At 44.3% G+C, this 13,523-nt stretch overlaps 1 protein-coding gene across 3 annotated transcripts in view; it reads right to left on the bottom strand.

Moving 5' to 3' along the window:
* Window positions 1-13,523, bottom strand: part of LOC147612949 (UDP-Glycosyltransferase superfamily protein) — a 127,145-nt gene that overhangs the window by 68,911 nt on the left and 44,711 nt on the right. The gene's annotated exons all lie outside the window — the stretch shown is intronic.

Here is a 13,523-nt window from a genome sequence, read left to right as displayed (position 1 = left end):
TCTCCATATCCTGTGCGACTCTTGCCTGATAATGTACAAGCATAAGATTGAGAATTGAGAAGATATTAGCCCTAATTATAGCATAGCATAAGATTGAGAATTGAGAAGATATTAGCCCTAATTATAGCATAGCATAACAGATGTAAGTAAAAGTTAAACCACATAGTCAGCAAGCACACCAAAGACATGCTTGAGAGAATGCACATTGCACACACGGCACCACTGTCAAAGTATGGCCTTTAGTTTTTACCAGATTTAGTAGGATTCCTTGTAAAAATTCCAGATTACTTAAACAAAATAGATTAGGTTAAGAGAAACAAGTCTTCTACTGTCATTCTCTTTCCTCTCTTCCTCTTCACTATATATTTTCAATTCTGTGTTTCAAAGTAGTTTCAAAAATCACACATTTATTACCCAACTCGATCAGTCTTATTTTTTGTGCGGTTTGTCTTCAAACTTCATACAAGAACCTATGAATGTTGTGGACTTGTTACATGATAATGCAAAAGTGTATTAATTATGCACCCACCTAATGCTTAATAAACATTGATTAAGATGCAAAAACTAGACACACAAACAAAAGAGGAGAAGATTCACCTACTCTGCTCAATGTATAAATTCAATGAATAATCGTATAAATATTTACAATTATGATACAAATCGCAAGGTCTTGCAAAAATCTAAGGTTTCCGTTTTTGATGTTGCGCATGTCACCTAGGGCAAGTACAGCACCAGGTCGATAGTGCACTTTAGGTTGGCCAGCATCAGTGCCTCTGTTCGCAGCATACAGTTCAATGTTTTCAGCAGTGTTTGCATTCACTTCAGCAAGTCGCATCTGTGTATGCAGTCCACTCAAAATATACTTGTGCGTTTGCAGTCCCAGCAGCCGTGTGCGTTTAATGCTGATACGTGAGCATTTGCAGCAAATTGCATAAATCAAGCCAGCTTCTGCAAGCAGGTTTGCAGACAGCCATAGGGTCCTGTATACCAAGATTTGCATAGTTGCATAGGAGTCTAGTCTAGGTTCAACTTATGGTTGTATGCACATCATGGAACCATATTGGAAGAAGTACCTTTGTGCATCCCAGGAGCGTATAGAAGCTCATCAAAGGGCTTATGAAGAGATAATCGCCAACATGATTCAAAAAATGAATGAGTTATTTGCCATACAAAGGGAGAAGTTACCAGCCACGATAGCCTCATACATGAGACGGTTTCCAAGAGTGGAAGCAATGTGGTGAAGCCAAAGGAAGTTGACAAGAGTGCCGTAGTTGAAGATCATGGGCAGCTTTCTGAGGTCGACGAAGGGGCACAAATGTCCAATTGTGTGTAAAGCCACCGTCACTTCCCAAAAGAGTTGTGTGCTTCAAAAGTTGCCCAGGTTTCCGTGGAGCCTACCTTGCTAGCAAAGCATCCAAAGGCAAAGGGTCTAGTTCCAGTGCCCATAGTTCCCAAGGAGGCAATGAAGGAGACATCATTCAGAGTTGACCCTGCAGTCGAACCAACACCAAGATGGAGCAAAGGAGCCTCATGTGCACCCCCTGCTCCAAGTTAAGAGGGAGGGGATGTCACGTGCACACCTTCCAGCACTGTGACATAGCCATGTCTCTGCTATTTAGCCACTTCAAGGGCATGTTCATGGCCAAGTCATGGCCAATTTTGGGCTTTTCAGCCATTCCATTGTATCTTGTCCAAGCGCCCAAAGGGTGGCCAGTGTGGACACGTTTATTATTATTGGACATTTGTATTGCTATTTTTAGGGTTGGCACTCAACTAACCATAGTAGTGTATGCTTGGAGACAGGTCGGCACCAGACTAAGACCACACCCAAACATACTGTGAGCATCATCAGTGTTCTCATCATCAGCATTCATGAGTTAAATCTATCCTTGGTCTACAATGACCATTCATGTTTTGGAATATACAATAGATTAGCGCATCAGGTGTCTTGTCTATTGCATTTTTCCACTAACACATCCTCAGGGAGATTTGCATTAATTTGTAGCTTAACTTGTGATCTCCATTAGCTTAAGCTCTCATGTGACAGTAGATCAGTGAATGATAAATGAGGGACTACACTAGTCAATATACAGCCTCCCAAGGGTGGTCTATACTTAAGTCAACCATAAGTGGGTCCAACTTGACCCAAGTAACACATCAACAACTTGCACAACTTCCAAGTCCATCCAAACTCATCTAGCTGTCCATTTATACCCGTGACCCAAGAATGAGAAGTCTTGAGAAGATCTCCTTCAACCCTTAGTGCACTCAAAGTTAGAAATACTTGCATGTAGCCGATTTAGCAGTATACCAAACCTCTCTAACCATTCCTTGTCGTGCGTTGCAACTGCTCAACCATGGCAACTCCTCATAGAGAGGACCTCACAAAATAGATTTAGCCGATATGCGTGCAGTTACAAGTAGAAAGGAAGAGAAGGTCAAGTCATCAAGAGTAGCAAATTCAACCAAATAGAAGAGATCGTAAATCTGTCTAGAGCTTCCTATTGTAGAAGATTTCAACAATTAGGAAAGGACTACACAAAGGTTTCTTTGGTTTTTTCATAGTTAGCTTTCAAATTTAGTAGGATTCCTTATAAAAAATCCAACTCACTTATACACAATAGATTAGGTTAAGAGAATCAATATATATACCTAGATGAATCCAGGAACATGCCCAAATTCACCTTATAAGAGAATTAAATCTTCTATCTTTCCTCTCTTCCTCTTCACTGTATATTTTCAATTCTGTGTTTCAAAGAAGTTTCAAAATCACACTTTTATTATCCAACTCTAACAGTCTTATTTTTTAAGAGCTTTTGTACAATTTGTCTTCAAACTTCATACAACAACTTACAAATGTTGTGGAGTTGTTACATGAATGTAGCAGCATCAGACCTCATGAGGGTTGTTAGACCACCACCAACACCCTAATGGACCCCAACAGCACAACAGGACCATGTGCCCACTACTTGTAACATTGTCTACTGTATTATTACAGCACCGACCTGATGAGGGTTGTTAGACCACCACCAACACCCTAACAGACCCCAACAGCACAGCAGGGCCATGTGCCCACTACTTGTAACATTGTATACTGTATTATTACTTACTCTTTTGGTTGTAATAGCCAAAGTGGAATGTATAAGCATCCAAGCTGATTGTAACAAGGAGAGAGACTGATCAGGAGCACTTAGGCATTGGGTTCAGCCACCCTTGAGCACTAACGTTCCTGAGCAATTAGGCATTCTAGTAAATAGCACATTTTGCTTTAAGCATTAAAGGATCTGTCCGATCCGACGTCCTAGACCGTCTTGCCATGTTGGTATAATCCACCAACACTTTTGGTGATCTTGCTCAATATGCAGCACTGCTCTACAAGAGGATCATCCAGTGTCACTGAAGAAGAGTTGCCAGGGAACGAACAGCTGCAATCAGAAATAATAGCCAAAAGAGCACCCGACCACAGTGCAGCAAGGAGTGTTCAGCGCAAACAGCGCTGTTTGCGCTGACTTCTAAAAAGAATCCTGCTGGACAGAAGGGAAGCACCACAAATACTCGAGTCACAGCCACAGTAGCAACCGCAATCGCATCAAGACCCAGCACAAGAACAAGAGGCTCAAGAACAAGAACCATATCAACAGCAGGAGGTACCGAACGAGTAAGAGTACCTAGGCTTTCAATAGCTATTCCAAGAAGCAAAGCCAAGACCAGAGCAGGAAATCAGAATGGTTAGCAACTTCAACAACAAACAGTTCCCAACCTACAAGGGGAAAAAGATTGAGGATCCAGATATCCAACAACACCTATGAGGAGCTCTAAGAAATGTTCATGAAGAGGTTCAGGAAAGACAAGACGTTGGGGCAGCTGATGGGTATCGTGCGGAAACTGAAACAGAACGACATAGATGTTGAAGCTTATGCATCAAAGTTTAAATCCCTCAAAAAAAGGTTGGATGAAGCCAACAAACCCTCCAAAGAATTGATGGGAGAATGGTTTATCAAGGGACTGAATCCATAGCTGACCAATCAGTTGCCATTATAGATATAGAAGATCTTGGATTCGGTAAACTCGCAAAAGCGGCCAAGAGGGTCAAAGAGTCCTCGGACAGTGAGGCAAAAGAATCTCACGCAGATGACTTTGAAGAGTAGTCCGAATCAAACAACTTGCCAAAGAAGAAAGGTAAGAAGGGAATGGTGAGTGTAGAGTGCAAGGTGCTACTCCATGAGATGAGAGACCTTGCGGCAGCAGCCATGTCCAAGACGACCAAGAAAAGTGTCAGGAGTCCGAATGGTTCAACATCTGCGAAGAAGTGTACTGCAGGCAAGAAGGGCACCTCAAGGAAGAGTGCACAACTGACTCGAAGAGATAGGGCAGAGGAAGCTATGGCCCATCGGGTAGAGATGTATGCTACTACTATAGATGTCTGGGTTATAGGAAAAAACAACTGTCCAATGTACTTGAAGCATTGGCAGGAGTTGCAAGGGCAGTTGGACAAGTCCGAAGAAACTAGTTAGCCGAGAGTGAATATGGTGCAGTTGGCCCAGCTGGAAAAGGAAAAGCTGGCAATGACGAGGTCACAAAAGGCATACCTGGTTGTTCCGAGGAGGCCATCAAATGAGAAGGGGAAACCGGTCTTGTGGGAAGACCACGCTAAAGTTCGAGCACAGGCCACCAAGATGGTGCAGGAAGCCAAGGCATGATGATGGGAAGAGCCAGCAGCAGAGGTCTTGAGCAAAAACCAGAGGAAGGGTGCATGTGCAGATAGCAGTAGAGGTGCTGACCAGATCCAGAGTGAGGTTGCTGGCAAGGATAAGGGAAAAACCAAAGGAGCTGAAGTATGACGGCCAAATGTCACATGCGTGGAAGCTCTGAGTGTCTTCTTTCAGCCTTAAGTAATAGGAACCTTGATGCAAGACACCAACAAAGACAAAGATAGAAAGAAAGAAAGAAAGAAAGAAAGAAAGATTTTATTAACGTCTTCCAGAAGACCGAACTCGGCCTATGAGACAAATCGGTGTACCTGTATGGGGTATCCTCTGTCATCCCAAAAAAATGAAAAAGTACTGAACTAAAAAGCTGAATCTGGGTGTGCAATAAGTACAATGAGTGGTGGAGGGGATGGAGCTCTACTACTAGGAGAATGCAAAGCTATATGCATGGAGTATACAATCATGATATGCAACCTAGCTAGCTCTATCCTGTACCATACTGGGGGTATAAAATGGTATACATCAATGAAGGGGGTGTCCACAGCTCCCTGAAGAACATGCCTGGGTGTGCTCTAAAGTGAGCCAGTCGCTCCGCACCCTCTCTGTGAAACTGAGCTCTGATCTCTGTCATCTCTCTCTGGTATAGGCGTGGTGTCCAAAGCCAAGTGTCCTCTGTCTCCCGCGGGCTCTGAGTGTCTCTGCTCTCTGGAGGGCGCTGTATGTCTAGAATGAATCTCCCCAGTATGCACTAGTCTGCTGCCTCAAAGATCTGGCGTAGGGAATGTGGCTCTCTGAATAAATGAAATGAAATGAAATGTAATGTTATATTAACGTCTTCAAAAGGCCAAAGTGACCTATGAGACCAAAGTTACAACCGTGTGACATCTGATACACTGTCTGGAAAAGAAAAGAAAGAACTGAAGGTAAGTATCTAGCCCTACAATACATCAGTAGGGAGCATCCGGAAGCAGCAACTAGGGAGAGTGGGAAGCTAATGCTACTAGTCAAAATGGGGTACATGAGTACATGGATACATGAATACATGAATATGGGGGAGTACAAAAGTGACAGTGAGTACAACAGTATATGGCTGAAGTGGTAATCATCCTAGGAGCTCTAGCATGGGTCTCTGCCAGATGGCCTGGATATCTGCCATAGTGAGATGCCTGGTCGGACTGTTGGAAATAAGTGCTCACTAGGAGTACTTTTAGTCTTGGTCATCTCAGTGTATGCCACGTGGCACCTCTATAATTGTCCCATAAGTCACTCTACTCAATCTTGTACTTCTCACCTATAAATTGTAGGTGTCACATCAATAATCAATCAATCTTGTGTCTTGTCTACACTCATCTCAAGGTAACTCTTTCTCTTTCATTTGTTTGTGTTCTTGTTTCATTTCTAGTCTGCTCTTGCTTTCATATTTCCTACATGGTATCAGAGCCATGGTTTTAGGGTTTCCCTGTTTTTTCTCTCCAAGCTGTCCCACTCAATTCAGCGCAGCCCGTTGGTGTTTGCTTGGTTCAATTCTCTCTCTCGTTTTGATCTGTTCGGTGCAAAGCCTCCATCGCCATGGACCTCAGGACACGGAAGGCACGCGCTCTAACACATGGGCCTCTCTCTCTCTGGCATGCACCAACCTCTCTCTCTCTATCAAGCGATGGCGAATCAAGAAACCCCTACTACTGTCGGGACAGTGGTAGGAGGAGCTCCGACATCAGCGTTAGCATCCTCACGGGCAGCTGCTGGTCGCCATTATTCTGCCCGCCACAGAATTCTGACCGCCCCTGTTTTCCATCAGTTCTGCCTCGCCATACTCCAGTTGAAGGGTTCCTGTTTCTTCCTGACGATGTTCTTCATCTACTCCATCAGCATAAGGCTCTTCATTATGGTGCGAATCTTTTCCTTCAGCTGGGCGACTCTTTCTCTCGATGGCATCTCTCTAGGTGCAGCCCGTGCTGCCCCTACCCTCATCGCTGCCCTGATCTTCCCCTTCGTTTTTTCACATAGCGGCAACCTCTACAGCAGCAGTTCAAGGCACAATTTCAGATCTGCCTGCCCATGTCAGGCCCATGCATCTCTACCTTCTCTCTCTCTACTGCCGGCGGCCTGTCTTCCAGTATTGCACATGCAGCAGCTACCCCCGCACTCTCTTCTTTATCAACATGTCTTCTCAAGTCCTGGACCTCCTGGACATTCAACTCATGCAACAACTCGTCATTTTTGGATCTCTGGTCTTCTCGACATCAGCTCGACACCTCCTTTTGTGAAGGCAAACTCCAATGCTGATTTTGGACCTGATTTGCAACATCTGTGCAAATGGCATTTTTCCCTTTGTTATTTCCCATTTCCTCTTCATCTTCACATGTGGGTTAGCTGTCCATTGGACCAGCCAGACCTGCAGCAGCAAATTTAAAGCAGAAATCCAGTGTATGTTGTGTTCTATTTTCAGTTTACTTTCTATCTCTTGAAAAATTAAAAATCTCAGTTCTAAATTTACTTCTCTATCTTGTACGGGATTAGACACTGCCAAATATGGTAAGACCTTCCCATCTCTCTCATAATTGTCTATGTTTTCATGCTATCTACCACCATTGATCACCAATGATGTAGATCATGGGGTAATATCATGTTTATTTGTCTACATGGACTTATCTTGTCCCTATCCAAGAGGCACCCTTGCATTACCCACTCTAGCAGGAGGATTGACCTTGAGGAGGGATTATCTATCTAGGTCCATCTCTCTATCTATCTACAATCAGTCAGTCTCTCTGTCTATGTGTCTATCTTGTGTGATCTTACAGTCATATGTCTCTGACACTCTGTCTATCAGTCTATATGCCTCTCTTTTGTGGATTAGCTACCCACATTCTCTTTGGCATTTTGTCTATGTCCCCATTTATCTTCTATTTGTCAGTCTCTCTCATGTCTATCTGAAAGTCTCTCTCTCTCTGTGGGACCACTCTACTGGCTGATTGTCTCTCTCTCTCTCTGTCTATGATCCACTCTTGTCCCTACCCTTGTGGACCCATATGAGGATATCACTTGAGGAGGGGTGTCTCAGGATCTTTTGTCTCTCATGTCTTGTCTCTCAGTCTATCAGTCTTTATGTCTGTCTTCTAGTCTTGTCCATCTTGTCTTCTAGCTTGTCTCTCAATCCTTGTCTAGTCTCTCTGCCTTGGTCTTATCTTTTGTCATGTCATAGTCTTGTCTTTTTGTCTTCCTCCTAGTGTCCACTTAAGGAGGGTGTTGGAAATAAGTGCTCACTAGGAGTACTTTTAGTCTTGGTCGTCTCAATGTATGCCACGTGGCACCTCTATAATTGTCCCATAAGTCACTCTACTCAATCTTGTACTTCTCACCTATAAATTGTAGGTGTCACATCAATAATCAATCAATCTTGTGTCTTGTCTACACTCATCTCAAGGTAACTCTTTGTCTTTCATTTGTTTGTGTTCTTGTTTCATTTCTAGTCTACTCTTGCTTTCATATTTCCTACACGGACGAGCTCGATGCCTCGCAATGATGCTCTGAATCCTCCGGTGTAGGCACCGTCTTCGATGTGAGGATCCGCGAACCCTCAGGCGTCTGGATCTGCCCAACTGGATAGCTCTCTCAACTAGAGTCCCACGGGGTGCCTGCTGCTGGGCTGTCGGCTGTGTCCTCCCGGATAGTCCCTCTAAAGAAGTCAGTAATCTCTCTGTGTGTGGACTCCTGCCAGTCGGGCGTCTGCTCCTGATAATGGACTCTCTGAGCCTGCGGATCTCTAGGAGATAAAAACCCAAGCATCTCTGATCACAATAGTCCATGACTCTAGCCAGTGGTCCAAATCCCTCTCTGAAAAGGCAATAGTAGCGCCCTCGAATCTCATAATATGTTGTGCAGCGACAGATGTAGTGCTCCTCCGTCTCTGGCTCTATCCAACAAATCTCACAAATCCTATCCCCTAGAGGTATGCCTCTAAATCTGCCTGTCTCTATCTCTAACTGATGTGAAGAGGTGCGGATCTGCCCAATGGCGCACCTCAATCCATGAGATAGATGGGTATCCATGTAGCTCGGTCTAAGTATAAAGCCATCCTTAGTGGTGCGGAGAAGATGGCCTCTATAGAAAGCCAACTTCGTCCCCAACTCCCGTGAGGGCTCTAGCCATGTCCTCCTAGTGTCCAACTGAATGAGATCCTGTCTAATGACTCTACTAATCTCAGAATGTGTCAAGGTGAGAGAGGGTGCCTCCAGAGAGTACTGGAAGGCTGGAAGTCTGTCTAAACTGAACCCATGGAGCTCAAACCAGGATGCTATCTGCGCATACCAACATGAAGTGTCTCTCTCCATGGCTAGCTGATGAGAGGACTCTAAAGCAAGTCGTGCATACCGGTGTTGGGGAAGCTCCCAGGTGCTATGAATGAAGGACACTGATCTGGCAAGAGCCTCGACTGCGATCGGTGGTGCTCCCATCTCGGCTCTGATAATCTCATGGGGTACCGCGGCCTTAGCCCGAATCATCCTGGAGATCATGGACACAAGTGGTCTCTCCATCGATCTCCATTCATCGTATGTGCGTCCTGATCGACTGTGACGATCTAGGCTAGGCCCCCAGATTTGTACTCCATATAGCATCGCTGATGTGACCAACGTGTCAAAAAGCCAAAACTTAGTGCATGGCTCCTGAAACTGTACCTCCAACTAGAAGAGAAAACGTTGTACAAGGGGGAGAACCGATGTTTCTTCTGCCACACCCTGGGGAATGGCAAAAAGGATTGTACCAAGTGGCAAGCTACACAAGCCTCCAAGACCTCTCTGCCTCCACAATAGCCATCCAACTCTTACCCGTCTTAAACTCGGTACCCATAGTGGTATTTGACGATAGGCAAGAGGGTGAGGTTGATGGGCAAAAGAAAGCCCTCATTCATGCTTATGGCACAGCTAAGGGACAGCAATTCATTGTCCTCTTTGATATGGGAAGCTCTGAGGACGCCATTTCTCCTCAGTTGGCTAAAAAGATGAGTTGTACACTTGTACCCCATCATCTTGACATAGACAGGTTCACACCCAATCTTTGCACTCACATTTCCCACAAGGCTCAACACTTCGAATTCAAGGTTCAAAAAGGCCACATTTCAGCAAGACTTCATTGTCTCACCTCTTTTGGGGTGTGATGTGATTCTCAGCATTCAATGGTTTAGGGATTATGCAACCATTCCTGATTGGTGGCAGGACACTTTCACAATTGTTGATGGTGTTCCTGAGCCTAGGAGCATTTCCGGCATTCCACTCATCTCACATATCCAGGCCCAAAGAGCCATTAGAACACGAGCCAAATGTGCTTTGATTTATGTCTGTAGCTAGCAGTCTGTTGTTTAACCAACAACCCCTTTGATGCAAAAGCTGGATGGTCTCCTTGCACAGTTTCAAGATATTATGCTAAAGGACGATCTCCCGCCGCAACTCCCACCTAGTCGCCCTGAGGATCATCGCATTGAATTGGTCCCCGGGACGGAACCACCCTATCGTCTAAGACATTGGAGAGCGAACTAGAGCAACAACTCTCCCAATTACTCCAAGCTAAATTTATCCGCCCTTATCGTCGCCCTTTGCTTCACCTATCTTATTTGTGCAAAAGAAAGACAAGTCCGCACAATTATGCATGGACTACAAGGCACTCAATAAGCTCACAGTGAAAAATATGTTTCCAATGTCCAAGATTGAGTATATTCTTGAACAACTCAATGGTGCAAAGTTCTTTTCGAAGATAGATCTCAAGACTAGCTATCACCAGGTTCGGATCTTTACAGCTGACATTCCAAAAACAGTCTTTACGACTGAACGCGGCCACTACGAGTTTGTGGGATGCCATTTGAACTCACCAATGCACCGGCGATGTTTAACAAGATGATGTCTCAAGTTTTTGTGAAGCTCATACTACATAGGAAAGTTTGTGTTCATCTTTTTAGATGATATACCCATCTTTTCTGCTACTATAGAGCAGTATGAGCGGGAAGTTGAAAAGGTCTTGCAACTATTGCGAGACAATGAGCTCTACATCAATGCAAAAAAGAGTGAATTTGGAGTAAAAGAAATCTACTATATAGGATATGTCATCAATGCACATGAGACTAGTCTCAACCCTGAAAAGGTAAGGACAATTCTCGAATGGGATGTTCCCAAAACTGCTCGGGAGATCCACTCTTTTGTAGGTCTCTATTAAGCATACATTTTCCAACCTTGTAGCACCTCTTACAAATTTGCTCAAGGGCAAAAAGTGTCCATTATATGGGCAAAGCACTCGAGGCATCCATGCAATGACGAAAGTTGCATCCCAGTCTCTAGTTCTCAAGTTGGCTTCATGGGATGATCCTTTTGAGGTGATTCCCGACGCCAACAATTTAGCCGTAGGAGCTGTCCTCCAACAGGAAGAGCGCCCAGTGGCTTATAATAGCTAGAAATTAAATGACGCAAAAAAGAATTATTCACTCTATGACAAAGAGTTATTGGGGGTGATGACAGCTCTTACGCATTGTAAACCTTTTCTTTACGAGAGGGAGTTCACAGTTAAGACAGATCATCGGGCACTTAAATGGCTGCAAACCATGCCTAGTGCCCAATGGAGTGACAGACAAGCCAAATGGAGTCAGATCTTCAAGCACTTTGAAGATATGGTTGAATACAGTCTTGACAAGAATAACCCCGTTGTTGCTGATGCTCTAAGTCGCAAAGATACCAATCAAGCTCTGCGGGAGTCCACTATGCTCAAAACACAAGGAAAAGATTTAGATAGTATGAAGGCACAGTATGAGGATTCTTCGGAATTCGGGACTCAATATAGATTGGCCCTTCAGTCAAAACCAGGTCACTATACCATCCAAGATGGCTGGTTGTTTTACAAGAACAACGGAGAAGTGACAGGCACTTCTTCACCATGTCTATGACTATTGTCAAAGGTAATCGAGGTGAAACTCGCGACGGGTGCTCGGGGGACTAGGGCCATTGACACACTTGTTGATACCATCAATGCATATTAAAACATTTAAACATGGCCACAGCCTTAACACATATCCATCATCACTTTGCATAAAACATAAAAGCTAGACAAAACATCCACAAATGCTGAAAATGGAGCTTGCACGTGTGACACCACATAGAGGTCGGAATGGGCCGACCCCCCCCCTTGGAGTATTTTATTACCCAAGGAGAATAATATCATGTACAAGCTTTGAGGGCCTTACTCTCCCCACGGGAGATGCCGGATTATCCATATACAAATGCCATAACACAACCCAACATGAGGCAACCAAGCCGGAAGATAGGCTGTAGAAATGCCGAGCCAACAACATAATCCATATACCTCCGTGTGGGTACTGATTCTTCCCCAAAAACCACGGGTCTTCATGCAATAGAGCTGGTACAACAAGTTCAGCTCTCCATTCAGCCGGAACAATAGGTACAGTGGCCAATATAGTAGGTACAATGGCTGGTACAGTCGGTACAAGGGCTGGTACCGCCAGAACAGTGGCTGGTACAGTCGGTACGGTGGCTGGTACAACAAGTACAACAAGTACAAATGCTGGTACAACAAGTACAATGGCTAGAAATCATAATAAATGATTGAATACCCTTGCCTTCAGTATTTCTTCGCGATGGAAGCCTCCAAAACAATCCCCAACAGCCGGTATTCTTCATGGGCAGCCTTCAAGAGAGAGAGAAAGAGAGTAGCCATCATTAGGGCAGCCTGTAACAGTGGTAGAGGCTAGTGTGCAGCAAGAGAGCCTCCATTAATGAAGAGAGAGGGCTCCAGTTTATAGATTTGGGCCTCCCATGAGCTAAAATGGCAAGAGAAGGCTACAATGACAAGTGGAGAGCCACACAATAGCTAAAGTGACAAGTGTGAGGCCACTTGTCTCACTTTGATCCACTTTCTAACAAGTGTCAGGCCACTTGTCTCGCTTTGGTCCACTTTCTTGCCACATGTCCCAATCTAAGAGATGGGTCCTTCCATAAACTTTATCTCTAAAAATATCCCAACTGGTAGACATTCGGTCATAGGCACTTTGCCAACTCTTGGTATCTCCTCAATTCCAGATGTAATGACGCGAACAGAATTTCCATCAGAGTCGGGCCAAAAATAGCAACTCTCCTAAATTTTAGGAGTGTGGTCCTTTGTATTCTAGGATAATCCCCCATTCCCAAAGCTTGTACTTTCCAAATATTTAAACATCCTGGAGTCCACCAAACCCCTTTCAAACTGGGAAATGTCCACGCTGGTGACATCCTCCCCAACTTCTTAAAAGTTGTCCCGAACTTTAGTCAAGCCATATATTCAAGATATAATCATGTCCCATCGATTGGGCGAGATGAGACAGTCTCAAAAATCCAATATAATTGAAGAATCCATGTCTCAAAGAAATGGGCGAGACTAAATAAGTCTCCATAATACCAATATCAAAATCATGTCCCAAGATAAATGAGCGAGACAAAAACAGTCCCATAAGTCCAGATATCATAATCATGTCTCAAGATAAATGGGCAAGACAAATCAGTCCCATAAGTCCAAATATCATAATCGATGTCCCAAGTAAATGGGCGAGACAAAACAGTCCCATAAGTCCAGATATCATAATCCATGTCCCAAGTAAATGGGCGAGACAAAATAAGTCTCCTGCCAACAAGACATCGGTCCACATGACCCTTGGCATAGACATAAGTCCCGTCATGTCCACTTTACCACTTGCACTCCGTGTTGGTACTCTGACCACACACCTTCGATGAGAGGTGGGCTCAAGTAACAAGATAAAACAATCACTCGCAGGCATAGATAACC

Source organism: Cibotium barometz, chromosome 44, assembly GCF_041138505.1.
Source record: "Cibotium barometz isolate CiBa-2024 chromosome 44, ASM4113850v1, whole genome shotgun sequence".
In the NCBI taxonomy this organism is placed as follows: Eukaryota; Viridiplantae; Streptophyta; class Polypodiopsida; order Cyatheales; family Cibotiaceae; genus Cibotium; species Cibotium barometz.
The sequence above is the reverse complement of the archived record's forward strand: the minus strand, read 5'-3'. Positions and strand labels throughout refer to the sequence as shown.